Source organism: Mobula hypostoma, chromosome 6 (assembly GCF_963921235.1).
Source record: "Mobula hypostoma chromosome 6, sMobHyp1.1, whole genome shotgun sequence".
NCBI classification, from domain to species: Eukaryota; Metazoa; Chordata; class Chondrichthyes; order Myliobatiformes; family Myliobatidae; genus Mobula; species Mobula hypostoma.
This window is the reverse complement of record NC_086102.1, coordinates 135,029,983-135,057,802: the sequence shown is the minus strand read 5'-3', so window position 1 is coordinate 135,057,802 and position 27,820 is coordinate 135,029,983. Positions and strand designations below refer to the sequence as shown.

The following is a 27,820-nucleotide window of genomic DNA, read 5'->3' as shown; positions in this document are numbered from 1 at the left end:
TGTTAACTTAGCAGCATCAGTTCAATGCAATACATAATCTAGCAGAGAAACTTAAATAAAAATAATAATAATCAATAAGCAAGTAAATCAATTAATGAATAGATTTAAAAAGTGCAAAAACAGAAATGCTGTATATTTTTTAAAAATTAGGTAGTGTCCAAGGATTCAATGTCCATTTAGGAATCGGATGGCAGAGGGGAAGAAGCTGTTCCTGAATCGCTGAGTGTGTGCCTTCAGGCTTCTGTATCTCCTACCTGATGGTAACAGTGAGAAAAGGGCATGCCCTGGGTGCTGGAGGTCCTTAATAATGGATGCTGCCTTTCTGAGACACCACTCCCTAAAGATTCCTGGGTACTTTGTAGGCTAGTACCCAAGATGGAGCTGACTAATTTACAACCTTCTGCAGCTTCTTTCGGTCCTGTGCAGTAGCCCCTCCATTCCAGACAGTGATGCAGCCTGTCAGAGTGCTCTCCACGGTACAACTATAGGAGTTTTTGAGTGTATTTGTTGACATGCCAAATCTCTTCAAACTCCTAATAAAGTATAGCCGCTGTCTTGCCTTCTTTATAACTGTATCGATATGTTGGGACCAGGTTAGATCCTCAGAGATCTTGACACCCAGGAGCTTGAAACTTTGAATTATCCCTGATGGCAGCAATGAGAAAAGGGCATGTCCTGGGTGATGGGGGTCCTTATTGATGGATGGTATCTTTTTGAAGAATCACTCCTTGAAGATCTCCTGTATGCTGGGGGTGACTGAGTTAACAATTTTCTGTAGCTTATTTTGATCCTGTGCAGTGTGTTCCCTCCCCTCCACTGTACCAGATGGTGACACAGCCAGTGGGAATGCTCTTCATGGTATGCTGTTGAAATTTGCAACTGTCTCTGGTGACGTACTGAATCTCCCCAAGCTCCCAGTGAAATATAGCCATTGTCATGCCTTCTTTATAACTGCATCAATATGTTAGGCCAGGATAGCTCCTCAGAGATATTGACACCCAGGAATGTGAAATTGCTCACCCTTTCCACTTCTGATCTCTCAATGAGAATTGGTGTGTGTTCAGTCATCTTACAATTTCTGACGTCCACAATCAATTCTTTGGTCTAAATGACGTTAAGTGCAAGGTTGTTGCTGCAGCATCACTCAACCAGCTGATGTAACTCGCTCCTGTATGACTCCTCATCACTATCTGAAATTCTGTCAACAATAGTTGCGTCATCAACAAATTTATTTAAGGCATTTGAGCTGCGCCTAGTCATGGATGAAGTGAGAGTAGAGCAGTGGACTAAGCACACATTCTTGAGGTGCGCCACTGTCAGAGAGGTGGAGATGTTGTTTCCAATCGGCACAGACTGTGGTCTTCCTGAGAGGAGGTTGTGGATCCAGTTGCAGAGGGAGGTACAGAGGCCCAGGTTTTGGTGCTTTTTGATCAGGACTGTAGGAATGATTATGTTAAATTCTGAGCTGTGGTCAATTAACAGCAGCCTAACGTAAGTATTAGGATTGTCCAAGAGATCCAAGGCTTTGTGAAGAACCAAGGAGATTGCATCCACTGTAGACCTATTGTAGTGATAGGCAAACTTGCTTAGGCAGGATATGTTTCTAGTCACAACCACCCTCTCAAAGCACTTCATCACCATAGATATGAGTGCCACTGGACAATAGTCATTTAGGCTGCATACTCTGCTCTTCTTGGGCACTGGTATGATTGTTGCCCTTTTGAAGCAGATAGGAACTGCTGACAGGAGCAATGAGAGATTGAAAATGTCTTTGAACTCACTCATCAGTTGGTTGGCACAGATTTTTAGAGCTGTACCAAGTACACCATTGGGGCCTGTAGCCTTGTGAGGGTTCTCCCTCCTGAAAATCATTCTGACGTTGGCCTCCGTGACAGAGATCACAGGGTCACCGGATGCTATAGGTATCCTCACAGCTGTAGTTTTATTCTCCCTTTCAAAGCATGCATATAAGGCATTGAGCTCATCTGGGAGTGAAATATCCCTGCCATTCATGATGTTAGGCTTCACTTTGTAGGAAGCAATGCCCTGCAAATGCTGCCAGAATTGGCTTGCATCTGATTTCGCCTCTAACCTCAATCACAATTGTTCTTTTGCTCTTGAGATAGCCCTCCCTAAGTTGTACCTGGGCTTCTTGTGTAGTCCTGGATCACCAGACTTGAATGCCACTGATAAAGCACTCAGCAGACTGCAAATCTCCAGCTTCATCCCTGGCTTTTGATTTGGGTATGTACAGTATGTTCTTGTAGGCACACACTTTTCCACACAGGTTTTAGCGATGTTAGTGACAGCTGTGGCATATTCATTCAGACTCAAAGATGAATCCCTAAATACTGACCAGTCCACAGACTCAAAGCAGTCTTTAAGTGCTCCTCTGCCTCCCTTGTCCAAACCTTCTTGGTCCTCTCTATTGGTGTTGCAATCTTTAATCTCTGCCTATTTTCAGGGAGTAGAGGTACAGCTGGGTGATCTGACTTTTCAAAGTGTGGGCATGGAATGGCACAATAAGTATTCTTGAAGGTCATATAACCATGGTCCAGTGTGTTGGTTCCTCTGGTTCCACATAAAGCATACTCTGGTGATAATTATTTAGAGACTTCTTCAAGCAGGCCTGGCTAAAACCTCCCAAAATGATAGAAAAGGCAGCAGGGTGCGCTGTTTCATGCCTGTTGATTACATCACTTAGTTCGCTAGTCTAAATGACATGGGCCTGAGGTGGAAGGTAGACTGCTACCGAGATAATGGCTGAAAACTCCAGCAGATAAAATGGACGACACTCGATCGCTCGATGTTCCAAGTTAGGTGAGCAGGACTGGGACATAATCATCACGTTTGTGCACCACGAGGAGTTAATCATAAAGCATACTCCACTTCCTCTGCTTTTGAAGGATTCAATAGTCCAATATTGGTAGTGAATAGTGAAGCCAGCAAACTGTATCCCTTCGCCCGGAATGGCGGGAGATAGCCAAGACTCTAAGAAACAAAAAGAAATTAATAGTTTCTGATGTCCCTCTAATACAGCAATCTTTTTCTGAGGTTTTCAGTTTTATTTTCCAGAACCTGTACGTTTGCCAGCAGAATAGACAATAGTGAAAGTCAGAATCCTCTTCTCCTTAATCGAACTTTTAATCCAGCACAGCATCCTCTCTTCTGCTGTCTTAAAGGGGAACCACACTAGTAATGGGAGACTGCCATCTGAGGTTCTTCAACTTTAAGTAGTGATAGATTTTTTTAAGTGCCTCGAAACGATATTGCTTACTGTATTGCCCATGGCTGTAGCTGTGGATCTCAGCTCTAGTAGTCTAAAAGGGCAATATTTAAAAGTTTCCATCGGCACTGCTCACACAAGTCGCCTTTTTAATAATGCCATTGGAAAGACTTTTATTGAATTGACTTTATTTCTTACATCCTTCACATACATGAGGAGTAAAAATCTTTATGTTACCTTTCTGTATGAATGGGCAATGTGCAAATTATAGTAATTTGTAATAAATAGTATGTACAATAAGATATACAACAGAACAGTCAATTTAGATTAGAAATACAATTGTGTCAGTGTGAATTAATCAGTTTGGATTCAGAATCAGCTTCCACTAGGAGACACCGGGTTGCAGCGGAGGTCGGTGACCAATGGTATTCCACAGGGATCAGTTCTGGGACCTCTGTCTCTTTGTGATAAGTATAAATGGCTTGGATGAAAACACACAGTTAATGAACGGGCTAGCAAATCTATAGATGACACAAAGATTAGTAGGGTTGTGGACAGTGAAGAAGCTTATTAAAAGATACAGCAAATATACATCAGTTAATGATTAAGGGCAGGGAAATGGCAGATGGATTTAAAACTGGGCAAGTGTGACATGATGCACTTTGGGACATAAAATGGAAGGGGTAAGTATAAAGATACTGACAGGAACCTCACAGCATTGATGTACACAGCGATTAGGGGTCCAAATGCTCCCTGAAATGCCACACAAATAGTTGAATTGATAAAGAAGGCATATGACATGGTTGCCTTCAGTGGTTGGAGCATTGAACATAAGAATTAGGACGTCATGTGACAGCTATATGAAACTCACATTGTGCCACATCTGGAGTATTGCATGCAGTTCTGTTCTCCCCATTACATGAAGGATGTGGATGCTGAAGAGGTTTATCAGGGTACTGTCTGGATTGCAGGGTATGAGCTACAAGGAAAGGTTAGACAAATTTGAGTTTTTTCTCTCGAGTGGAAGAGGCTCAGTGGAGGTCTAATCTATAAAATTATGAGAGGCATAGATAGAGCAGAGAGTCAGAATCTTTTTCCCAAAGTAGAAATGTCAAATATTCAAGGACTTGCATTTAAGGTGAGAGAGTGAAAGTTTAAAAGAGATGAGTGGGGGCTCGTTTTTTTTTACAGAGAGACTAGTAGATGCCTGGGTCGATAGTAGCTTCGGAGAGGCTGTTAGGCACATGAATTGGCAGCAAGTGAAGAGGAATTTCTCAGGTGCAGGCAGAAGGGATTTAGTTTCATTCAGCATCATGTTTGACATAGACATCATTGGACCAAGCGCCTGTTTCTGTGCTGTACTCTTCTGTGTTCTGTGAACAGATGTGCAACTGAGAGAGATGGAGATGTGTCCAAAGATGGGATTCATCTGGAAGAGGGGCAATACAGAACCAGGAGTCAGGGCAAGTGGGAGCCAAGAAAAGAGAGAGGTGTGTAATCAGGAGTGTAGACAGGCATGCAGTTGAGGGAGGTACAGGCATACAACCAGGAACAAGATATTTTGTAACTGGGAGTGGGGGCAGATGTGCAACATCAAAATAAATCTATTGTCATAGCATGTATATGCTAATATACTACCTTGAGATTCATTTTTTGCCAGCATTGCTGCCCAAAAAACATCACCACATGTTGCCAGTGCCATCTACGTATTGCAATCAGAAGTGAAGGCAGATTACGAAAGGTGCATTTATCTTATATCTTGCACCTTTCACAACCTGAGGATGACAGCAGGATGTTTTCTTTGATGTCCTGGACACACGACGTTATGTTAAATCAAATGTTTGATTGTTGAGGGCTCCTATTAGCTTATGTTTTCATGCCATCTGCAGTACCACTCCCTTTTCAACTAAGAGGCGAATCCCACTCAGGCCTTTAGTGACAATATTGTGGATTAAAATTTCTTGTCAAATATTCCCTGGTAGTCACATTACCTTTGTACAACGGAAATCCACAATAATAGAAATTCCAAGTGTCATGTATGCATCCGGAAATGTCACACAAACTTCCAGTAGACTTTCACAGCCTCTGTTTATTGCTTTATTTACCCACGTGGTATGTTCACCCCTTGTACATCAGTGGCGATATAAACCAAATTCTAATAGCTTAATAAACGTGCATTTTGTGACAAATATCCTCAGAAAACTTGTGACCCCTCCTCCTTCACAGATTCCTTCCCTCCCAGTTTTCCTCAGCCTTCCTTGCTTGTGCAACAGTGCATTATCCATCCCACAGCCGCAGCTCTAAAGGAACGCCTAGTATGCATTATACCTTAGACTGTGTACTGTGAGTACAGGAATGACACAAAACTGAAATGAAAATATATTGTGAGGCACTGGGGCTCTGCTCTTTGACTGATATAAAACCAGACATCAGCAGCTTACCTTGGGAACTTTGTGTAATATCTTAATGGTGGAGTGAAGGCTTTCATCCACACTGGGAATTCAGTTGAATTAGAGTTGAATGCAAGGCCAGACCCCAAAGATTGGAGTCTGTCCCACCAACCCCACAGAGCGGAGGAAAGTTTGTAAGTGGGGAAGGAAGGCGCAGGAACAACTAAATGCTGTCACTGTTTCTACGGCAACTGTTTTGGCCGCCAGGCAGTACACCTGAGCAATCAACTTCTAGAAAAGTGTACTCCACTTAAAACTTGAGAACAGTGCACAGCATTAAAATAATCTTCTTGGAAAAAGAAATTAGCTCAGCCTTTTGGCAGGCAGCCAGCTTCCCCTGTGAGCCAAGTGGTGGTGGGGGGGGGGGAGGGGGGTGGTGTTAGCTTTTCCAGGCCTGGACAGTGTCTCACAGCTTCACTCTTGCCTTCAATGACCTGATTCACACCAACTCTCAGCAATTTCTCTCAGTCCGTCAGCGCAATAAAGAAAACCAGCCCACGTCTGGGGCAATCACCCCAGGATATAACTTGCAAATAAGTTCTGCCGTGGCAGAGAGTCGCCCCTGTGTCACACAACTGAGCCGACCACATTCATTTGAAGGAGCTTGTCTGAAGAGAATAACGCAAGGCCTTTTCGTTCCCTGAATGCTGTGACCAAGTAATATAAATTAGCTGTTTTGTTGCTTCCATTTACATCAGCAATGTGGCGTGAATGGAACAGGCATGCTGGTCTTTTCTTTTATCCCCTTTGGAAGACTGCCAGTTCAAAGAAGTATCTTTGTCCTAATGGATAACTCTAAAATTGAATTACTCACTGCTCCTTTTTGAAGGAAAAGTTTCCCAAATGCGTGGATAAAGTGCACATTGTTGGGATGTGCTGTTCACAATGCTGATGATGGAATTCATGAATCACAGCAGCTAAAGCAGTTGATTAACCGATCAGTTAGCTACTGGCGCACACAACGTCAGATGTATCAGCTAATCAGGCAGCCCTCTGTGTAATCCACAAAATAAGGCTCAGACTATCTCGGGGCACAAGAGCACCCAGCAGTGTGATTTCCACTGGACACAGCTAGCGGGAATTCTGGACCATGTTCCATATCAGTTTCAAGATTCAAGATTGTTTAATGTCATTTCCAGTGCACAAGCGTAGAGAAGAACGAAATAATTGTTACTCGGATCCAGCTAAAGAAAACACAATATGATAAGGAACTCTGTAATAATAAGAAAAACACAATTAAATATAAATACATAAGGTAGCTTTATATATATAGTACATAGATTGATTGTATGTACATGAAATGACATTAGGTACAGGAATATCTGTACTTAAGTTGATTCTGACAGGAAATGATGAAGTAGTGGAGACGGAGGGCTGTGGTGGGGTGAGTTAATGGGTGGAGGTGTTGATCAGCCTTGCTGCTTGGGGAAAGTAATTGTTTCTGAGACTGCTGCTAGCCTCCTCCCTGTTGGGAGTGGGACAAACAGTTCATGAGCAGGGTGGGTGGAATCTTTCATGTTATTGCTGGCTTTTAACAGCACCTCTCTCTATATATGCCATTGATGGCGGGTAGGCTCATGTGGGTGATAAAACACACAGGTATTCAGCCCATCCGGTCCATATTGGTATCTATGCTCCACACGAGCATTCTCCTGCTTCTCTACATTTCACCATCTCAGCATTTCTATCTCTTCTTCTGTTGGTTGCTTTTATGGGCCCTAAATCATCCATGTCAACTGAGTCAACATCACCCTGCACATGGCAGTCAGCTGGGGTGCTGAATGCTCTGAATCTCTGTGGAGTTGCAGAGGTTGGTGGGTTATGGGATGAGGGGATTGGGCCAGAATATTATTGGCTGGACAAGCCAGCACTCTAAATTGGCATGGAGGAAGCTATGGACGATTTAGATGTTTTTGAGGTAATTGACAACAGCTTTCTTTAATCTAGCAAATCATTCCAAGGGATTGCAGGGGAGAATTCATATTTCTGTTGGCCCTGTTAAATTTCTTAATGAATTCAAGCCTTTCAGGGCAGGTCACAGGGAAGGGTTTGAGGGAGACATCAGAGAGCCCTGGAATGAGCTGCTCACAACTTATATGGAACACACATGGAAACCCACTAGTCTGAGAGCATATCTGCCGAGGGGAGTAGTGTGCAAAGCTCAGTGTATGTATCACAACCATGGACTCTCCCGGAGGGTCTATGCACCCACGCAGGTGGGCTGCGCAACAGGTTCGACAATTGCAGTTGTGAGTATACACGTTCCCACTAATTAGTGCTCTATTATGGTGGTATTTAACTCCCTTCCTTTTGTTCTAATCTTGTCAAAACTTGACCAAAAGCACAGCAACATTTACACTCCCTACTTCCCCTCATCCTTGTCTGGGAATGGAGACTACCATTTCGACTGACACTGTCAAGAAGCGATACTCATTTAGTATCAGTTACTGTTTCCAGCCGCAATGTTAGCATTAACTTTCAATTTGAGAAGTTTAGTTAATGGCCCTGTTGGTCGAGCATTTATTATTTTTCTTTTCCTTTAAATCCTATAATAGTTCAGTCACGGTTGACCCACTTCAGTGTCTGTCTCTGTCTCTGTCTCTCTGTCTCTCGCACTCTCTCTCTCTCTCACTCTCTCACTCTCTGTCTCACTCTCTCACTCTCTCACTCTCACTCTCTCACTTTCTCACTCTCTCACTCTCTCACTCACTCTCTCACTCTCTCACTCTCTGTCTCTCACTCTCTCACTCTCTCACTCTCTCACTCTCTCACTTTCTCACTCTCTCACTCTCTCTCACTCTCTCACCCTCTCACTCTCTCTCACTCTCTCTCTCTCTCTCTGTCACACACTCTCTCACTCTCTCAGCACTTGGGCTATATCTGAATACTTTGACATTATGAGTCTCAGATTGTCTTCAACTTCCACGACCGAGTTTATTTATACTCAGTGGCCAATTTATTAGGCACACCTGTACACCTGCTTGTTAATGCAATTATCTAATTAACCAATTATGTGGCAGTAACTCAATGCATAAGAGCCTGCAGACATGTCAAGAGGTTCAGTTGTGTTCAGACCAAAGATCAGGATTAGGAAGAAATGTGATCTAAGTGACTTTGGCACCAACATCATTCCACAGTCAGCTGGGGTGGTTTGAGTATCTCAGAAACTGCTGATCTCCTGGGATTTTCGTGCACAACAGTCTCTAGAGTTTACAGAGAGTGATGCAGCAAACAAAGCATACAGCAAGCAGCCGTTCTGTGAACTATTTAATGAGGGAGGTCAGAGGAGAATGACCAGACTGATTCAAACTGACAGGAAGGTGACAGCAACACAAATAACCACGCATTACAACAGTGGTGTGCAGAAGAGCGTCTCTGAACGTACAATATGTCGAACCTTGAGGTGGACAGGCTACAGCAGTAGAATACCATGAACATACACTCAGTGGTCACTTTTTTTAGATACAGGAGGTACCTAATACAACTTCCATTCAGCCTATGATGGAGGAATTTATCCTTTTCTTGACATGATAGAAATCATATCACGCTGATAGGGCCACTCATAACCTAACTTTTAGAAGGATTGTTGCTGAGCAGGAGTGAGGTGAACCTTTTGGGGAGAGTAGCTCTGTAGGCGTGCACTGTACTTGGCTACTGCCAAGCAGAACTGTACAGGTCAGAGGTGGAGAGTAATTTCCAATACAGGAAGGTTTGCAGCACTTAACATCCAGTCTGTTACTCTTTCCTGTTGAAATTTACAACCATTTCCTTTTCAAATGATGCAGTTCTCCATTTATGCACTCAGTGGTCTCATTATTAGGTACTTTCTGTACCTCATGAAGTGGCTACTGGGTGTATATCCATGGCCTCTGCTGCAGTAACCTACTACTTCAAGGTCTGATGTGTTGTGTGTTGCTGCACACCACTGTTCTAATGTGTAGTTATTTGAATTACTGTCACCTTCCCATCAGCTTGAACCAGTCTGGCCATTCTCCTCTGACCTCTCTCATTACAGGGTGTTTTCACCTACAGAACGGCTGCTCACTGGATGATTTTTTTTTTGTTTTTCACACCATTCTCCATGAACTCCAGAGACTGTTTTGCATGAAAATCCTAAGAGATCAGCAGTTTAAGGAATATTCAAACCACATGCTTGGCACTAACAATTATTCCATGGTCGAAGTCACTTAGATCACAATCCTTCCTTATTCTGGTGGTTGGTCTGAACAACAATTGAACCTCTTGACCATGTCTGCATGCTTTTATGCACTGTATTGCTGTCACATGATTGACTGGTTAGATATTTGCATTAACAAGCAGGTGTACAGGTGTACACAAACAAGTAACCACTGTTGATAGCTATGACTGAAGTAGCTCCCTCCATTCCTTGAGTCTGTGTATTCCTGACTGTAGCTAAATGCCTCCTCTGTCTTTTGTTTTTTTTACCAAATAACCTACCTAAGCAGATTCTCTCTAACTATTCCACCAGCATCTTTCACTCTGCACCGAAGAAGAGAACAAACTCAGCATCTCCACCCTCTCCATACAACTGAGTCCTTCATGCCATTCCAGTAAATCTCCTCTGAAGCCTTGACATCCTACCTAACATAGTGAGCCTAATGCTCCAGTGGACACCCAGGAGGTGCTGAGCAACTCCTTGTTGCCCCCAGCCATTGCTCCTGGTGAGATTTCCAAATCCGACAAACCATTTCAATGTAGGCAAGGTGGACTCCAGGTAACACAACCAAGTTTTTGGAGGAACACACACAAAATGTTGGAGGAACTCAGCAGGCCAGGCAGCACCTATGGAAAAGAGGAAATAGTCGACGTTTCAGGCCAAGACCCAGATGCTGCCTGGCCTGCTGCGTTCCTCCAGCAGTGTGTGTGTGTGTGTGTTGCTTTGGATTCCCAACATCTGCAGATTTTCTCGTGTTTGCAAGTTTTTTCAGGTTTGCTTCTCCCTTCGCATGAACATGGTCATTCCCCAGGTTTGCCCCAAGGTTGCCTCATTACAACCACCAGGTGGATCAAGCAGCTGTCATTCACTTTCAGAAACACTGGCTTCCCCAGATACGCAACAAAATTGGCTATGATGTTACAATTGTACAAAGCATCAGTTAGGCCACAGCTGGAGTACTGTGTGTATTTCTGGTCACTGGACCTGAGGATGGATATGATTAAGCTAGAGAGGATACAGAAAATATTCCCAAGGATGTTGCCAGGATTGGAGTGCTTTCCTTCTCAGGAGAAATTTGTTAGACTGTGTCTGCTCCACTCCCGGACCCCACCTGGGAGAAGGAAGATCAGAAGTGGCCTGATAGAAGTACATAAAATCAGGAGGGGTACAGGTAAGATGGACGCTCACACTCCCAGGGTAGGAGGGTCTATAACTGGAGGGCACAGGTTTATGGTGAGAGGGAGAAGGTTTAAAGGGATCTGAAAGGAAAGCTCGTTCACACAGAGCATAGTTGATATTTGAGCTACCAAAAAGGGTGTGGAGGCAGGAACAGTACCAACATTCAAGAGGCATAAGGATGTGTACTTGAATGTACAGGGCATAGTAGAGGGGTGCAGAACCAATACAGGCAAGTGGGATGAGTACAGGCAGGGGTGATGTTCAACATAGATGTGTACGATGGGGGTGGGGGTTTTGGGGGGGGCACCAGGGCCAGCATCAATGCCACATGCCTCATGTAACTCAAAGTCAAACTTGTTCCTAATTCACTAAAGAAGCCACATCAGCATTTCACAATCACCTGCCTGCTAGTTGCATTCCTTTCTCATGAGATTAAGCCGCACTATTCACAATTGATGACACTCTGTATTGATTTTACGCAGACAGTTCTTTATAAACTAGTTGGAACTCACCTTGGTCTTTAATGCTGTTTTTCTACTCAGTCATATTCTGGGAAACATTGTGAGCTAGATTCCAGAATGTCTGCTGTTAAATCTGTGGCACGAATTCTCTAGATTCCCAGCAAAACTAAATCTATGAACCCACAGATCTCCAGACCTCGGATTTAGCGAGTTCAAAGCCGACTCCCAAAATCCAACTTGAAAGATCAAAAGCAAAGCTCCAACAATTAGGTGCACTCATTTGCTGTCAAACAACAGGAAATTTTGCTGGTACAATATTGCACTCTTTGCCTCCCTCAGGAGAGCTCTGCAGAACACCAAGCTTTGCACTTTCAGTGTGGGATAATATTTTTGGCAGAGTATGTCACTCACTACAAGTCGGCACATTTATTATGTTAGCTTAAAGGTAATTAGCATAACAGATATATGACTAGCCACAGAATCCAAACAGACAGTGAAAGGCAAAATAAAACACATCATAACCAAACCAATCCAAAACATCTACACGTGTATTATTCCTAAAGTTTCTTCATTTATACATGCGTAAATAAGGACGTCTTCAGAGAATGTATCCTCCCTAAATATTGCAACATGCAACAGTACAGGCCCTTCAGCCTGTGATATTGTGGCAGCCACTATAAATCTACTCCATGATCAAACTACCCTTCCCTCCTACACTGCCTATAAACCTCTATTTTTCTGACATCCATGTGCCCAAGAGTGTTTTAAATTGTGCCAATCTCTACCATCAACCCCAGAGCTGGGTTTCAGGCACCCACCACACTGCATGAAAAACATACCTCTGACATCTTCTCTAATCTTTCCTCCACTCACCCTGAATGGATCTTCTCTGGTCTTCCCACTTCCACCACAGTCAACAGTTCTATAGCAGAAAACAGAGCAGTGAGTTCAAAATATCGGGTAAGAAAACGTAACAAAATCGCAAAACTCTTTGCCAAGGGGCGAGGTTGCCAAGACCTAATGTATTGTGTTAAAGGGGGGCTTATTTGGTTTGTATGTCTCTGCTGCAGTAATCCAATGCATCACCAGTCCTGTCACATAAAGCGCTTTTGAATGAGCTGGATACTGAATGGCTGTCTTAAACTCAGAAAATGAATGAGGGTGAACATTTTGCTTGGTCCCACAGGGAACCAGGGTTTAGGAAGGATATGTAAAACTTCAATATTGCATTCAGACATGGAGAATTGAGCTAGTATTTCGTATAATAGAGGTTCTTGTAAAAGTCGGGGCTTTGGACATGTTATGACTTCTGCTGAATGTATTCAGAGTGTTCTCATTAGTAAGATGAAAATGAGTCATTTAGAAAGTGTTAATGAAGAGGGTAACACTTACCAGTCTTCCTTTCACTTACTAATATAGATCTGAAAAAATGACAATGAGAGACTTATGGCCCATCTCAACTACACTTATCATCTTGACAGAGTTCAGTTGGTTCTTTAGCAAAATGGTTGATGAAGCACATTCTGATCACAATATATTACCTCCTGCAGTGGGAGGGATGCTTTTCCTGCAGTAATTTCACTCAGAACAAACCTGTTGACAAAGGAAAACAGCAGAAAGCTCTATTGTCCATACTTTCTCTCTGTTTTTATTGCCTTTGTACAAGAAATGAGAAGGTGAAGGTTCAGAAACAAAATTTGATGTGGTGAGCATTTTGGGTTTTGTTCCAGTTTCCATGGTAAAGAAAGATTAATTGAGAAACAAGTGAGAATGACACAAAGTTTTAGAGCCATAACAAAACTTTAATTTCATAAATACCAGGAAAGATTGCAATTTCCACATTGGATGTTAGTGATACCTGATGGAATATACATTAAAATTAGGAAGGTCTGCAAGGGTAGATACAGAAAAGATCTTTTCACTTGTATGAGAGTTCAAAAGAATTGTAAATTTAAAGCAGCTTCTAAAAGATCACCATGGAAGTCAAGAGAGAGCTCTTGAATCAGGGAGTAGTTTGAACGAGGAGCTCACTATCACCTGGAGTGGCTCAGGAGATTTAGAAGAAGCCAAAATGGAGGAAGGAACAGCAGAATATCTTGATGAGGTGAACTGAAGGGAGGTGGTACTAACTACAACATTGACCTTTTGACTACCATTTCTGCAGAACTCTGATACAACGTACAAAGTGAGTGGTTACAGAATTTTCTCAGCTATCAGCAACTTGTATCACAGTCCATGTGGTGTGCTGGAACTGCTCACAAAGAAATTAAAGCATTTCAGGCAAACTCCTGAGGCACCCTACAGTTAGTCCCTGCACACCATCCCCGCCCCCGACACTAATTGTGGTCACATGCAGATCCAATGATATTTACACTGGAATGACAAACATGGGTAAGAAAGAACATTTAATCCCCTTATAAACTGTAATCAACAAGAATGATGTTAACTGGGATTTCTGAAAAAAAATCATTACAAGGATCAAGCTGGTTTTTTGTAAAGACTTCTTCTGTAGGTCAATCATACAAACCATTTTGAATAAATTCATAGTCACTACTCCCCACCTAGACAGTCCTTCACGGGAGTAAACGAGGAAGCATCCTTAGCTTGCTCTGCTGGGAAGTTCTAGTGGAATCTGCTGGATTTTTCCTGATGGTTAACACCATATTACAGCAGAATGTGGCTTATTAAATCTCAACCTGCACAGGATCTACCTGAGCAGACACACCACAGCAGACGAAGAGGCAGAAAAAGCTGGCAATGGATCACTTTCATCTTCAGAAAATAGGACCTGGATGTATATGAGTCTGAAATTAATACAAATTAGAACATTCGAACATTAGCAAGTTGTTGACAAGAACAGGCCATTCAGCCCAGCAAAGCTTGCCAAATTCCTACTCACATAGCATGTTGAAATAACTCTCAAGTTTAGATTTGAAAGTTTATCAGATACTACTCGCAACTACACCACTAGGTAGTTTGCTCCATGTGTCCATAACTCGCTGTGTAAAGAAATGCTTCCTGATGTTAGTCTGAAATCTCCCCTTAACTAGTCCCCACCCATGGCCCCGGATACTTGTTAATGGATTAATTTTAAACTAGCAGCTGGCATCCACCTTACTTATACCCTTAATGATCTTGAATACTTCTATCATGTCTCCTCTCATTCTGCATCTACTTCGGCTGAAAAGATTTAATTCTTCCAATCTTTCTTCATCGCTCATACCCTGTGGAGCTGGAATGAGTCCAGTCGCCCTTCTCTGAACTCTCTCCAGTGCCTTCACATCCCTCACACAATATGGAGAGCAAAATTGCACAGAGTACTCAATTGTGTGGCCTCACAAGTGCATTGTACAGCTTAAGGAGAATGTCTCTAGACTTGAACTCCACTGAGCGCATTATACAGCCTACATTCTATTAGCCTTCTGTGCAATTATGGGGTTGGAGATTGGAGATTGCACTTATGGGGACCTGTTGCTAGAATATGCAATTTGATGCAATATCTATCAATGGCTCTTCAATATAGTGTACACTTTGTTTTCTGCCTGAATAATAATAGATCTAGTGCCTGATACCAATTCCCCAAATTTATCAAACAGAAACTTTCACCAATAGCTCAATATTGACTTCTCCAGCTTCAAGTGACTTGCATGTTATTTCTTCTTGTACCTGAACAGGCCACTTTTGCCATCCCTTCTGGCCACGTACCAATAGACCTGTATTATCACTTTACTCTATTACCAGAAGGATGTAGAGGCTTTGGAGAGGCTGCAGAAGAGGTTCAGCAGGATGATGCCTGGATTAGAGAGTATTAGCTATAAGAAGAGATTGAAGAGATTCAGATTGTACTTTTCTGGTGACCTGATAGAAGCATATAAAATTATTTGATGCAAAGATAAGGTAGATAGTAAGAGTTTTTTCCCCAAAGACTAGAGGACATTTGTTTAATGTGAGAAAGGGGACAGTTTAAAGGAGATTTGCAAGTTTTACTTAGACAGAGTGGTATGCAACCGAAATGTAAAGTCAGGCAAGTTGTGGAAGCATTTAGACAGTCACATGAACAGACAGGGATATATATTGTGGAGGGATATGAACCATGTGCAGGCAGATGAGATTACTTTGGCACAGACATCATGAGCCTAAGGATCTGCTTCTGTGCTGTTCTATGCTCTTTGACTTCAGCACATTAGCAACACATCACACAAAAGATCTTAACTATCCACCCAATTACAAATGTCCCCTTCATTCCACCCATCGTCCTCCCCCATCTCCTCTGCTGGCCAGACTTTCTCTCTTTCTCAGTTCTGATGAAAGATCTTTGGTCTCATATTCAGACCTCTTGTGGGATTTTATCAAAGGCTTATACTTGTCTTCAGTACTGCTAGCTTAAAAAACATCATTCCTCCTTCTGCAGACAGCATAACAGCTTTGTGAAGCCCATGTTGGCGATAGCTACTGTTGTCTCCACCGTGCTTAGTTTGTTTGGTGCTGTATTAAATTAATGATTGTGCAAAGAAATTGCCTTTTGCTCATAGGGTCATATAGCACAGAAACTGTGCTGTCGGCCCAACTTAGCTGCACTGATCACATAGTCTTCCAGTGCTAATCCCATTTGCCCACAGTCCTATCAGTGAGAAACTTGCCTCTCACATCCCTATTAAATCTTTCCCCTCTCACATTAAACCTATTGCCTATAGTTTAAGATTCCCATATCCTGCAAAAAAGACCATGGCCATCAACCCTATACACACCCTTCTTGATTTCATAAACCCCTCAGCCTCCTTTGCTCCAGAGAAAAAGTAGTCCCAGTCTATCCAGCCTCTCCTTATAACTATGCTCTCCTGCGCCGACAACATCCTTGTGAGCGAGTAGATCAGCATGCAGTTACAACTGCCCAACACATCACCAGCACCGGCCTACCCGCCGTCAAACATACATACAGAAAGATGACGGAAAAGTGGTAGCACTGCGATGAAGGATCACACCCACTCTGCTACGGACTGTCTGGCCCACTCCCATCAGGAAGGAGGGTCCGCAGCATTCACACTGGGACAACTCAACTCAGAAACAGTTACTTCCCCCAAACCGTCAGGCTGATCAACACCTCCACCCCATCACTCCATACATCACCTGGTGTTACTTTATATACATATAATCTGTATATATATGTAACAATTACTTGTACATTGAGTTTTATGGATTGCTTTTATATTTACATTTATTGTGGGTTTTTTGCTTTTTTCAGTTGTATTCTGTATGCTTATTGTGTTTTTTATGCTGCATTGGATCCAGAGAAACATTCATTTTGTTCTCCTTTACAGTCCTGTACTGAAGAGTGGCAATAAACTAGAGTGAATCTTGAACCTGAAATATTCAATCTTGAGACTTTACTGCACCCTCTCCAGTTTAATTAAAGGTTGCAGGCCAAGAAGGAAAAGAGTGCAATCATTTTGGAAATCAATTGTTCAGCCATCACCCAATGGAATTAACTGGAATTTTGCAGACTGACTGTTCATCAAAGTGACCCAGAATCGAGCTGGTGGTGAAACACACAATGGGCTGAACCTTATTGGACCATCAATGCAAGGGACACTGTCCACTGTCCACTGTCTCTCAGGACCAGTCATTAGGAACTACCTTGCTGAGCTAAAGCATTCAGAGAAGAGGTCTGCATGTCAGAAGGGTTTCCAGTGAAGCACAGAGGGAGCTGTCAAACCCAAACTACTATTAAGGGTAGTACAGATTAAAACTATCTAGTCTGACACCCATAGGACCACAGAAATTACTGCTGATCACCCTCCCTGCCCTGCCCTCCACACACACTGAGCGGACAGCTGTTCTATTAAATGCAGACACTCCTGCATCAATTAACAATAACGAGAACTGACTATAATGTAAATTTTCCATAAGCCAGAAACTGCTGACTGAGATCACGAAGCTTGCACTAGGGAGATAATTCGCTATAGGTTAGTTCAGGTCTTAGTTAATTTTAGATTTTAATTAATATTAGTTGATTATCACAAATCTGTACTACAGATTCAAAGCATGATAGGTCTCAGGAGTTGCTGGACTAGAGAGTTTCGAAATGTGTATATAGGGAAAACAATATTTCATCTATAAAAGTATATGAAAACTTTTATCTAAAAGAGTCTGACAGAGAGAGGGCTGAGAATGTGCTTCCACTTGAAGGACAGTCTAGAACTAGGCTTCACTGGTTGGCCCATTGCAAAGCTTTGAACCTAGGCAGATGATTTACTCTGAGATGGTTGTGAGCCTCTTCCTTTGATGGGCAGTGGAAGTAGACAGATAACATCACAGCCTGCTACGGAAATTCCAGAACATTGGAATGCAAGAGGCTACGGAAAACAGTGGGCTCAGCCAGTTCCATCCAGGGCACAGCTCTCTTCACCATTGAGGACATCGATAAGAGATGATGTCTCAGGAAGGAGGCATCCATCATCAGGGTGCCCCACCATCTGGGCCATGGCCTCTTTTCGATACTGCAGGAAGTACAGGAGCTTGAAGACTCACACCTCAAGCTTCAGCAACAATTTCTTCTCCAATGCCATCAGGCTTTTGAATCCTAACACTATCTTAGACTACATTTCTTTCTTCTTGTTCTCATCTTGCATTAATGTCATGATGTTTATTTTATCATGTTATTTATGTATAATCTAAGTTTATGTTAACTTAGTTTGTAATGTACTGTGCTGCTGCTGCAAAAAGTGATCTTTCAATGCAATAATACCCTGTGTATGCTGCCTGCAACTATAAATTTGATACTTGAATATTGAGGTATGGAGCTATTTTTTTGAGCAATGGATTGAAGAGTTACTGTGGGAACGAGAAATTGCTGTTACAGTCAGAACAGTCACAATATTATTAAATACGAGCCAGGGTCAGGTACAGCTATAGAAGCAGCTAAAAATTTATAATTGCATTTGTTAAACTAAATTGAAATAACAAATGAAAAGAACTTATCTTCCCCCCTGGGTTTTGTCAATTTCCCCATAGCCTCCATGGAAAGGAATGGGAGTTGCTGACCCTCAGCTGGAACAATAAATGTAAATATATGTAAATATGTACGGTGAATGAAGTTGATCTCTGACCCTTGACCTTTAATGCTTAATTTACCAGCGAAATCTGGACTAAGATTTACCTTTCGAGAGAAAGTATGAGTTGTTAGATGGCTGACACTCCCAATAAATCTCCCAATACCTTCAATGAGCCTCAGCACTCATTCCCACTTGGCCAACAGAAGGCCCGTAACAATACGACTACAGGCAGAGAGCAGCACAAAAAGAAGTGACAGAAAGAACCCAATCTTGGCTTAATGACATTATGAATTACCACAAAGAGTAGTCTCCTATTTATGTCCAAACATGCAACAAGGCAGTTTCACCCAACAGAACCAAAGCCTTCATTGCACATGTTATATACTTTGAGGCATGAAATTGTATTAGAATCGAGGGTCATGGTGAAGTTGAGCCAAAATTCTTATTGAGCAGCAATGCACTCTCAAGAGGGCCATATCATCTTCTCCTGGTTCTACTTCTCATGTTGTGTTCATTTTAACTACCTGCATACTTACAAACAATATTAATCAAAGCTTTTGCCAGTCCAGGCGAGTTTGGGGTTCAAGTCCCACTTCTGATTATTGGGTACAAACTTTACGTCCTCTGCTTCAGTTCATTACTGAGGGAGGGCTGCACCACGGGAGGTAAGAATGAAAGACGAATGATCAGTTTTATTTGTTAGATACAGTGGTATGCAAGAGTTTGGGCACCCTTTGTCAAAATTTCTGTTACTGTGAATAGCTAAGCGAGTAAAAGATTTCCAAAAGGCATAAAGTTAAAGATGACACATTTCTTTAATATTTTAAGCAAGAAAACTTTTTATTTCCATCTTTTACAGTTTCAAAATAACAATAAAGGAAAAGGGCCCGAATCAAAAGTTTGGGCACCCTGCATGGCAGTACTTAGTAACACCCCCTTTGGCAAGTATCACAGCTTGTAAACGCTTTTTGTAACCAGCTAAGAGTTTTTCAAATCTTGTTTGGGGGATTTTCACCTATTCTTCCTTGCAAAAGGATTCTAGTTCTGTGAGAGTCTTGGAATGTCTTGCATGCACTGCTCTCTTGAGGTCTATCCACAGTTTTTCGATGATGTTTAGGTTGGGGGACTGTGAGGGCCATGGCAAAACCTTCAGCTTGCACCTCTTGAGGTAGTCCATTGTGGATTTTGAGGTGTGTTTAGGTTCATTATCCTGTTGCAGAAGCCATCCTCTTTTCATCTTAAGCCAAAAAGTTCTTTTCAAAAGGTTCAAAGAAACATCTAAACAAGCCTGATGCATTTTGGAAACAAGTCCTGTGGACTACTGAAGTTAAAATAAAACATTTTGACCGCAACAAGCAAAGGTATGTTTGGAGAAAAAAGGGTGCAGAATTTCATGAAAAGAACCCCTCTCCAACTGTTAAGCACAGGGGTGGATCGATCGTGCTTTGTGCTTGTGTTGCAGCCAGTGGCACGGGGAACATTTACTGGTAGAAGAAAGAATGAATACAATTAAATACCAGCAAATTCTGGAAGCAAACATCACACCGTCTGTAAAAAAGCCGAAGATGAAAAGAGGATGGCTTCTACAACAGGATAATGAACCTAAGCACAGTTCAAAATCTATAATACCTACAGTGGACTACCTCAAAAGGTGCAAGGTGAAGGTTTTGCCATGGCCCTCACAGTCCCCTGACCTAAACATCATCGAGAATCTGTGGATAGACCTCAAAAGAGCAGTGCATGCAAGACGGCCACTTTTGCATGCCACTGTGTGTGTGTATATATATATATATATATATGTATGTGTGTGTGTGTGTGTGTGTGTGTGTGTGTGTGTGTGTGTGTGTGTGTGTATTGGGATCAGGTCATGGGTTTGTTTATACATATACATATGACATCGCCATTTGTTGGGAGGGAGGCAATTTTAAAAAAAGGCATCCGTTAGTCTTGCGAGACCATGGATCTGCGCCTGGAAAGTCTTCACTCTCCAGGGCGCAGGCCTGGGCAAGGTTGTATGGAAGCCCATGCTGCAAGTCTCCCATCTCCACAACACCAATGTTGTCCAAGGGAAGGGCATACAGCTTGGCACCAGTGTTGTCGCAGAGCAATGTGTGATTAAGTGCCTTGCTCAAGGACACAACACGTTCCCGCGGCTGGGCTCGAACTAGGGGGTCAGTAAAGTGCACTTTACACTCGTATTGATTTTTGTTGACTCCTACAATGCTGTCTATGTTGGCAGTATAAAATTGTTCCAGCGTTCCATGCCAGCACTGCACAGCGCACAACCTGCTGTACACCTGTCCCTGTACTGTACATCGGGCAATGCAGCACATTGCAACAGCACATTCAGGAGAACTTTGCCTGCTCAAAAGGGGTTGAGCTGCAAGGCACATGAGGAGCAGTAGATAAATGTAGCAATTATTTCACTTGAATAACTCCTTTGATATGTTTTTATTTTAAATCAGTATTATGAATGCAGGCAGAATTGCACAAAATAAAATAACATATTCTAGGCCATCAGTACAGTGCCATAACGACTAAGTGGTGATACTTGCCAGAGGTCACGAGTTCAAATTCAACTAGGTCAAGACGTGAAACTGAATTCAGTGAGTGTGGTTGTTAGTGGACTGGCACTGGGAAAGAAAACACAAATGATCCTTCTGAATGCCTGTTTACTTCAGTAAGGTTCTTCACGATACAAATCTTGCTCCAGCTTCTTTGCTTGCTCTACATAAAATTTAATCGAGTACAGCTGATTCAAAATGCCCTCAGGGTAATTGGGATCAGGTCATGGGTGAAGATATAAAAAAACTGGAACTGCTGTAAATCTAATATAAAAACAGACAAGGCTGGAGATACTCAGCAGGTCAAATAGTATCTGTGGTAAGAGACAGAGCCAACATTTCGACAGAACCTTGACCAGTTCTGATGAAAGCTAATCAGCCTGAAATATTGACTCCCTCCATAGACGCTGACTGGCTCCAACCTTGTCTGTTTTGTATCACTGGTCACCAAGACTGCTTTGCTAATCAAACAAATCAAATTCAAATCAAATCAAATCAAATTTGTTTACTTATCATTCAACCATGCACAAATACAGCCAAATGAAACAGCGTGCCTCTGGGGCCAAAATGCAAAACATACACGGCACATCCAAAACAGCAAGTAAAAAAACATAGTCACGCAAAAAACATATATATAGCCCAAGTCCCTGAGCAACGTGTTCTGCAGATTTATGGTGCAGATTCCCAACAGTGGGCAAAGATACACATGCAATCCAGCCTGTCATTCCACTAATGGGAGAGGGCAGCCCCCAACCGAGCACAGACACTATGCTACACCACTTCAGGCGTGTCCTGTTCTGGACTTCAGCAGCAGGAAACCCCTCGGCTTGAGGCCTATTCCTGGCTATCATCAAGGCCATGCAGCTCCTCCACCATCTATCACGCCACCAAACAAGGGAAACAGGCCTGTGGCATCTTACATTACCTATGTCCAGCAGGGTCTTGCAATCACAAGAGAAACGTCCAAGACAATTACCCACAGTTAAGCCTGGTTTATATTTCTGTGTTAACTGGACGCCGTAGCCTACGCGCGTTGTGAGCATTTATACTTGTGCGTTTGTGTGTCTGCGTCACTTGGCAATTCGGGCACATCACACATACGCACTCATCCATCCGAGCAAGGCTTCATGGTCATGGTAGTCTCGGGGTAAACAAGACGAGAGCGTCTTTTTTTGTGCGAAATGTGTCCTCCATAATTTCGGAGGTCTGTAAAGCTTTATGGAAAGCATTGTAGCCAGAGTTCCTTCCCTGCCCTTCAGTCGCCCAATGGGAAGCTACTGCAGCGTAGGATGACATGCGATGCTACCAAGCGGACCAATCACAGTTGTTGTGTTCTGCGTTGCCGTGACGCGTGGTTACATTTTCGGAGAGGTGCTCGTCGCAGCAACGCAGACTCTCCAGTAGGGTTCCGCATCGAATTTGCGGAGGGTTTGCGGCAACGCAGACCTTACAGCGACGCGTTGACACAGAAGTATAAACCAGCCTTTACACTGCACACCGTCTTCTCGCACCAATTCTGATGCCTTTAGTGCCTCCTGCAACAGGCAGCAACAAGGTATGCACCCAGTGCAGCACCTCCACAATGAGCAGTTCACTAATGGGGTCATCTTGCAGTACCCAAAGCTCTTGGAATCCAGCATTGCTATCATAAAAACAGACATTTAACAAAGAAAAAAATACCTTTGGTTGGCCTTCCAGACTTCCTCCCACCTCCTGATCCACCCACCTTCCACCTCACCTGGCTTCACCTATCACCTGCCAAATTGTGCTCCTTCCCCTCCCCCACCATTTTATTTTTGCTTCTTCCCTCTTCCTTTCCAGTCCTGATGAAGAGTTGAGGCCCAACATGTTGACTGTTTATTCCTCTCCATAGATGCTGCCTGACCTGCTGAGTTCCTCCAGCATTTTGTGTGGGTGTGTGTTGCACTAATTTATTGTTGGTGGGGCCTGCAAGAAATTATGGAAGTGTTTCTCCTTACTGGAATCTGGGGCTCAATAGAAAGCTGCAATTGCTATTGAGGAGTTTTGCATTTACAAAGTGATGAAGAATGTTGTGTCACCGTGGTGTTATGACCCTGCAATTACCACATTATACTACTACATTTCCCTCTGGGCAATAAGGACACTGAATTGGGAAGGAAGTCTTAGATCCAAGAGGACTAGGTTCACTGATCTACCTGGACCTTGTAGATTTAGCAAAGTTCGTTTTGGCATCATCAGTACTTGGTGAATGGACCTTGCCCTATTTTATTAAATTGAAAGTTTCTCCCGCCTCCGTTGTTCTGAAACCATTCTACCACAAAGTAAGCTGTGAAAAAGAATACTTCGTTCTCTGAATGTTTGTTACCCATTCGTCATCGGTGGTTGTTTGCCATCTTATGATTTTGGCAACTGAGTCAAACAGTTACTTGATTAGTAACAGCGGGTATATGATTCTTATTTTAATCCAGTCATGCTTTGGCATCCCACGCGCATGTGATATTCATGTAAATTGAGTTACTGCAAAGCACAAGCCAGGTCCTTCAGAAAATGAGATGAGTATACATGGTGACCCAGTGGTCAACATGGAAATGGTGGGCCAAAGTGTCTGTACTCCATAAATGTATTACTCTAAAATTTGAGACCCACATTATGATACTATTTCCAGTATTTGCTACCAAACAATTAGCATAAACTTCGTGGCATTGAGAATGAGATTGTCTGGGGCTGGTAGGAACAAATGAATGTGAGAATGTCAGCAATTGATGATCAGAATTGTCACATTCAGTGTGACCAAAGACATACTTCACACCCAGGCTCTTTTGCATATTCTTACAACCAGCTAATAAACAGCAGAGATGGGGCTGCTCCTCCACAAAGGTCAGGGAATATACGGGTATGACTCAACCCTTAAAAGTACTACCCACACCTCAATACCACAAAAGCTTTGAGGCTTTGAAGTGGGCATCCATCTTCTCTACCAAATTTATTCCACTCCACTTAGATCGCTGGCTTGTTTTCACAACAAAGATATTCTGTCTTTATTACTTCACTTCCTGGCATTCAGTAGTAACGGCAGAACTTTTTCATGAGGTCAGAACTCTTTGTGGTTGATATCAAAAGTTACTACAGCTGCCAATCACTCGAAAGCTGACCTTTCTCATTGCCTCTCAACAACTATATCAAGACCCACATTAGAGACTGATGAAGTGACAGAAAAACATGTTTACCACTTTCAGTACACTACTGTTCACTGCAAGAGCTTACAGTTCATGTCCAACCTTGTTTATGAAGCTTCCTACACATGCAGTTTTACATTCTCTGTCATGTACAGTATGCTTATGGGCTTCCAGTTCTATTATATCCCTGCGTGGTTAAAAATACTTCAGTAGCACAAAGTAAGCTGAGCAGAACAAAATGTTGACTGGAAAAGAATATTGAATCATTCACTGGCAGCTCTTGCCTGCAACTCCGTGCCTGGTCAGTGGAAATAAAAAACACTTCATTAAAACAGAAGTTGCTGGAAACACTCAGCAGGTAAGACAGCATCTGTGGAGAGAGGCACAGAGTTAACGTTGCAGGTCAGAGACCCTTCCATACAAAACTTCTTGGCGAAGAGCCTCTCTCCACAGTTGCTGCCTGATATCCTCACAGGGAGATGAATCTGTGGAATTCATTGCCACAGACAGCAGTGGAGGCCACGTCATTGGGTATATTTAAAACAGTGGTTGATAGGTTCTTAGTTGTAAGGGTGTCAAAGTTATGGGGAGAAGGTAGGATAACAGGGTTGAGAGGGGCAATAAATTAGCCATGGTCAAAAGGGGGAGCAGACTTGATGGGACAAATGGCCTAATTATGCACCTATGTCTTATGGTCTTACGCTGAGTGTTTCTGGTTTACTCTATTTTATTTCAGATTTTCATCATCTGCAGTTTTGTTGATTTTCTAAACCCATTCTGCACTTATGTTACTAAAGAGAATTAAAGTTTGGAAGGACAGTACACTGCGACTTCAATGCCTCATCTTGATTCACAGACCAGGAGAATTTTAGACATGCAGTTCCAGTTTAGTACTGAAGGCCAACAAGGTACTTGCTTCTCCCTCAGTGTAGGTGTCCACCGTTGTACAACCAGTTCTCAGATCTTTCAGCTCATGAGCAGACACAGAATATATTGTTGCCATATGGGACAGAGAAATTAACTGAAAATGTTTTGAAGATAAATCTCTGAGTTTAATGCAGAAGGCATTTGTGTTTGGGTTACAGGAGTGTTGGGAAGAATCCATTTGGAGCTTGCTCCAAGGATGTACTGGAAACCTGATTATTCATTATGCTGAGCTCACCAAGTTCCGTTCCCACTGAATGGAATATGCAGATCATGTCCTCATTTGAGTGTATTGCAAGCAATCAAAGGCAAATGTGTCCCCTGCTCTTTAATCTCATTAGTTTCAATACCAGGAATACCTGGCAAAGGATTATGTGTTGCAACCATTACATAATTTCATCCTGGTCTTTTTATGACCGATGGTACAGAGGCTGGGACATAAGTAGGACATTTTGGCTTTCATTGCACCAATATCCTCCACAGTGAGACCCAACAAATGTAAGCTCTTCTCTGGGGCAGGGTCTGCTGATGAATCAGAGTGGCCTTTCTTCCCTATTCTTTTTTTTTGTAATTTATGATGGCCCTAACTTACTACTCATGGTATTTCAATTCCGCGCCCCCCACCCCCCCGCCACCATTCACTTTTATGGATATGTGTGAACTGATCACTGATATAAAGGCATAACTAAATGCTTTAAGGATATAACTGCTAATATAGATCAGAGAAATTGGTATTATACAGCATTCCACAAAATCTTGATAAAAATTCCTAGCAAAATACTCTGAAGAACCTAGGATGCACATCCTCAACTCCATGTGTACCCACATTGCTTCGGAGTATTTTGTTGGAAATATTATCAAATGATTTCTGGAAAGCCAAAACACAGAAGCAATTATTGAGGGGTAAGAGATAAGGGTAATAGATATGAATTCTGTTTAGCAGGAAGGACTAGCGAGGCCCCGATTATCGGTACTGATGCCACTGATTTTCAACGAAGTTATAAATTACTTTACGCTAATGGAAGATGCCTAATTTACTGACAACCCTCAAAATGGGCTGTGCTGTCAATAATGCTGGAGGGACATTGAGAGGTTAACACTGTCTGCATGAGATCCATTGTTGGCAAAGGTGGGAAAACATCGGAACCCAAATCAGAACATCTTCCAAATGGTGGAAAACTAGTCTCTATGAAGGAACATGAATTAAGCATTACTCTCCATGTAGAGAAATTAATAAAGATTATTGGGTCAGGCACATAAAGCTTAATGGGCCTGGGAGAAGTTAAGTTACAGCTGTACTGAGCTTTGGTTACATTCACTGGAGGATGATGTTCAGTTCTGGGCACAGACACAGTTCCTTTGCAGGGCGATTAACGTGTATTCACCTAAGTGACCCTGAAGGGTGGAAACCAGGCCTACTTTCACCTGAGCACAGAAGATTAAGATCTGATTGAGCTGCTTCAAGTAGTTAGATATGTTGATAGGGAAACCATTTTGCTCAAAAAAGGTGGCATCCATCATTAAAGGCCCCCCTCAGCCAGGGCAAGCCCTCTTCTGATGGCTACCATCATGGAGGAGGTACAGGAGCATGAAGACACACACACACAGCATCTCAGGAACAGTTTCTGCTCCTCCACCGAAAGATTTCTGAATGGGCAATAAACCCATGAACACCACCTCAGCATTCTTCCTCTCTCTGTTTGCATTGCTTATTTAATTTAATTTTCTTCTTTTTATATACACTTCTTATTGTAATTTATGGTTTTTATTATTAGGGATTGCAATGTACTGCTGCCGCAAAACAACACATTTCACAACATATGCTCGTGATACTAAACCTGATTCTGGTTTCTCTGGTGGCCGTAAGCTTCAGGTCAGAGCTGAATTGCTCAGGAAGGTCTTGAGAAGCACTCCTTCCCATAAAGTGGATGGGAACCTGGAACCATCTCCCCGCTGAGCGGGGTCATGAAGTAAGGGAACTGGGAGCGAGGAATATGTTCAGCCTCAGGAGGAACTGGACGAGCTGCTCATAGGATAGTGATGAGGAAACCAACAGCCAGCCAGCTGCACGTGTGCAACGATACAGCACCCGCTCCAGCATGCAGTGGTTTGCTTCCAAAAGCCATACAGTCAACAAGTATCCCAGAGTATTCAGGAACCTGCTTCATGATGGGAATTAGATTCTAAGTACTGGAAGTCAGGCAGCATCTGTAAAGGTAGAAAGTTAAACCTCAGGTTGACAAGCTTCTATCACATCTGCGCTAACAGAAAATTGTAGACTTGAAATGTTACCTTTGCTGTCTGACCTGATTAATTCTTCCAGCGTTTCCATTTTTATTGCTGCAAGAAAGGTGGCTGCTTCAGGACAGGATGCTAGGAATAGGCGATCAGTGAAAAACTAACCTCTCACCACCAGTCAGCTACTTCGGAACCCAGTTTGCCCAAGGTGAAAGGTCAAGGTTCCCATTCACTGCAGAAGTCAATCCCTTATTACCGTGACTTAACTTGATGGTGGAAATTCCCCAGTCTTCACTCCCCGGGGACGTAACACCCACTGTAAACCAGCTGTGCTCCGCCCCATTTTACAGTCTGAGACAGAGCAGGATTTACCTAAATTAAAGCAGGAGTT

The 27,820-nt window shown here is 42.7% G+C and overlaps 1 long non-coding RNA gene across 2 annotated transcripts; it reads right to left on the bottom strand.

The window, feature by feature from the left end:
- Positions 1–27,820, bottom strand: LOC134347644 (uncharacterized). 2 transcript variants are annotated; one of them, XR_010018218.1, is made up of 4 exons: positions 27,484–27,820; positions 27,030–27,399; positions 12,333–12,415; positions 1–2,991 (listed from the first exon to the last, which is right to left on the bottom strand). It is a non-coding gene; the product is annotated as an uncharacterized LOC134347644 (long non-coding RNA). The 2 variants fall into 2 exon arrangements; XR_010018217.1 differs by lacking the exon at positions 1–2,991 and adding an exon at positions 5,018–6,860.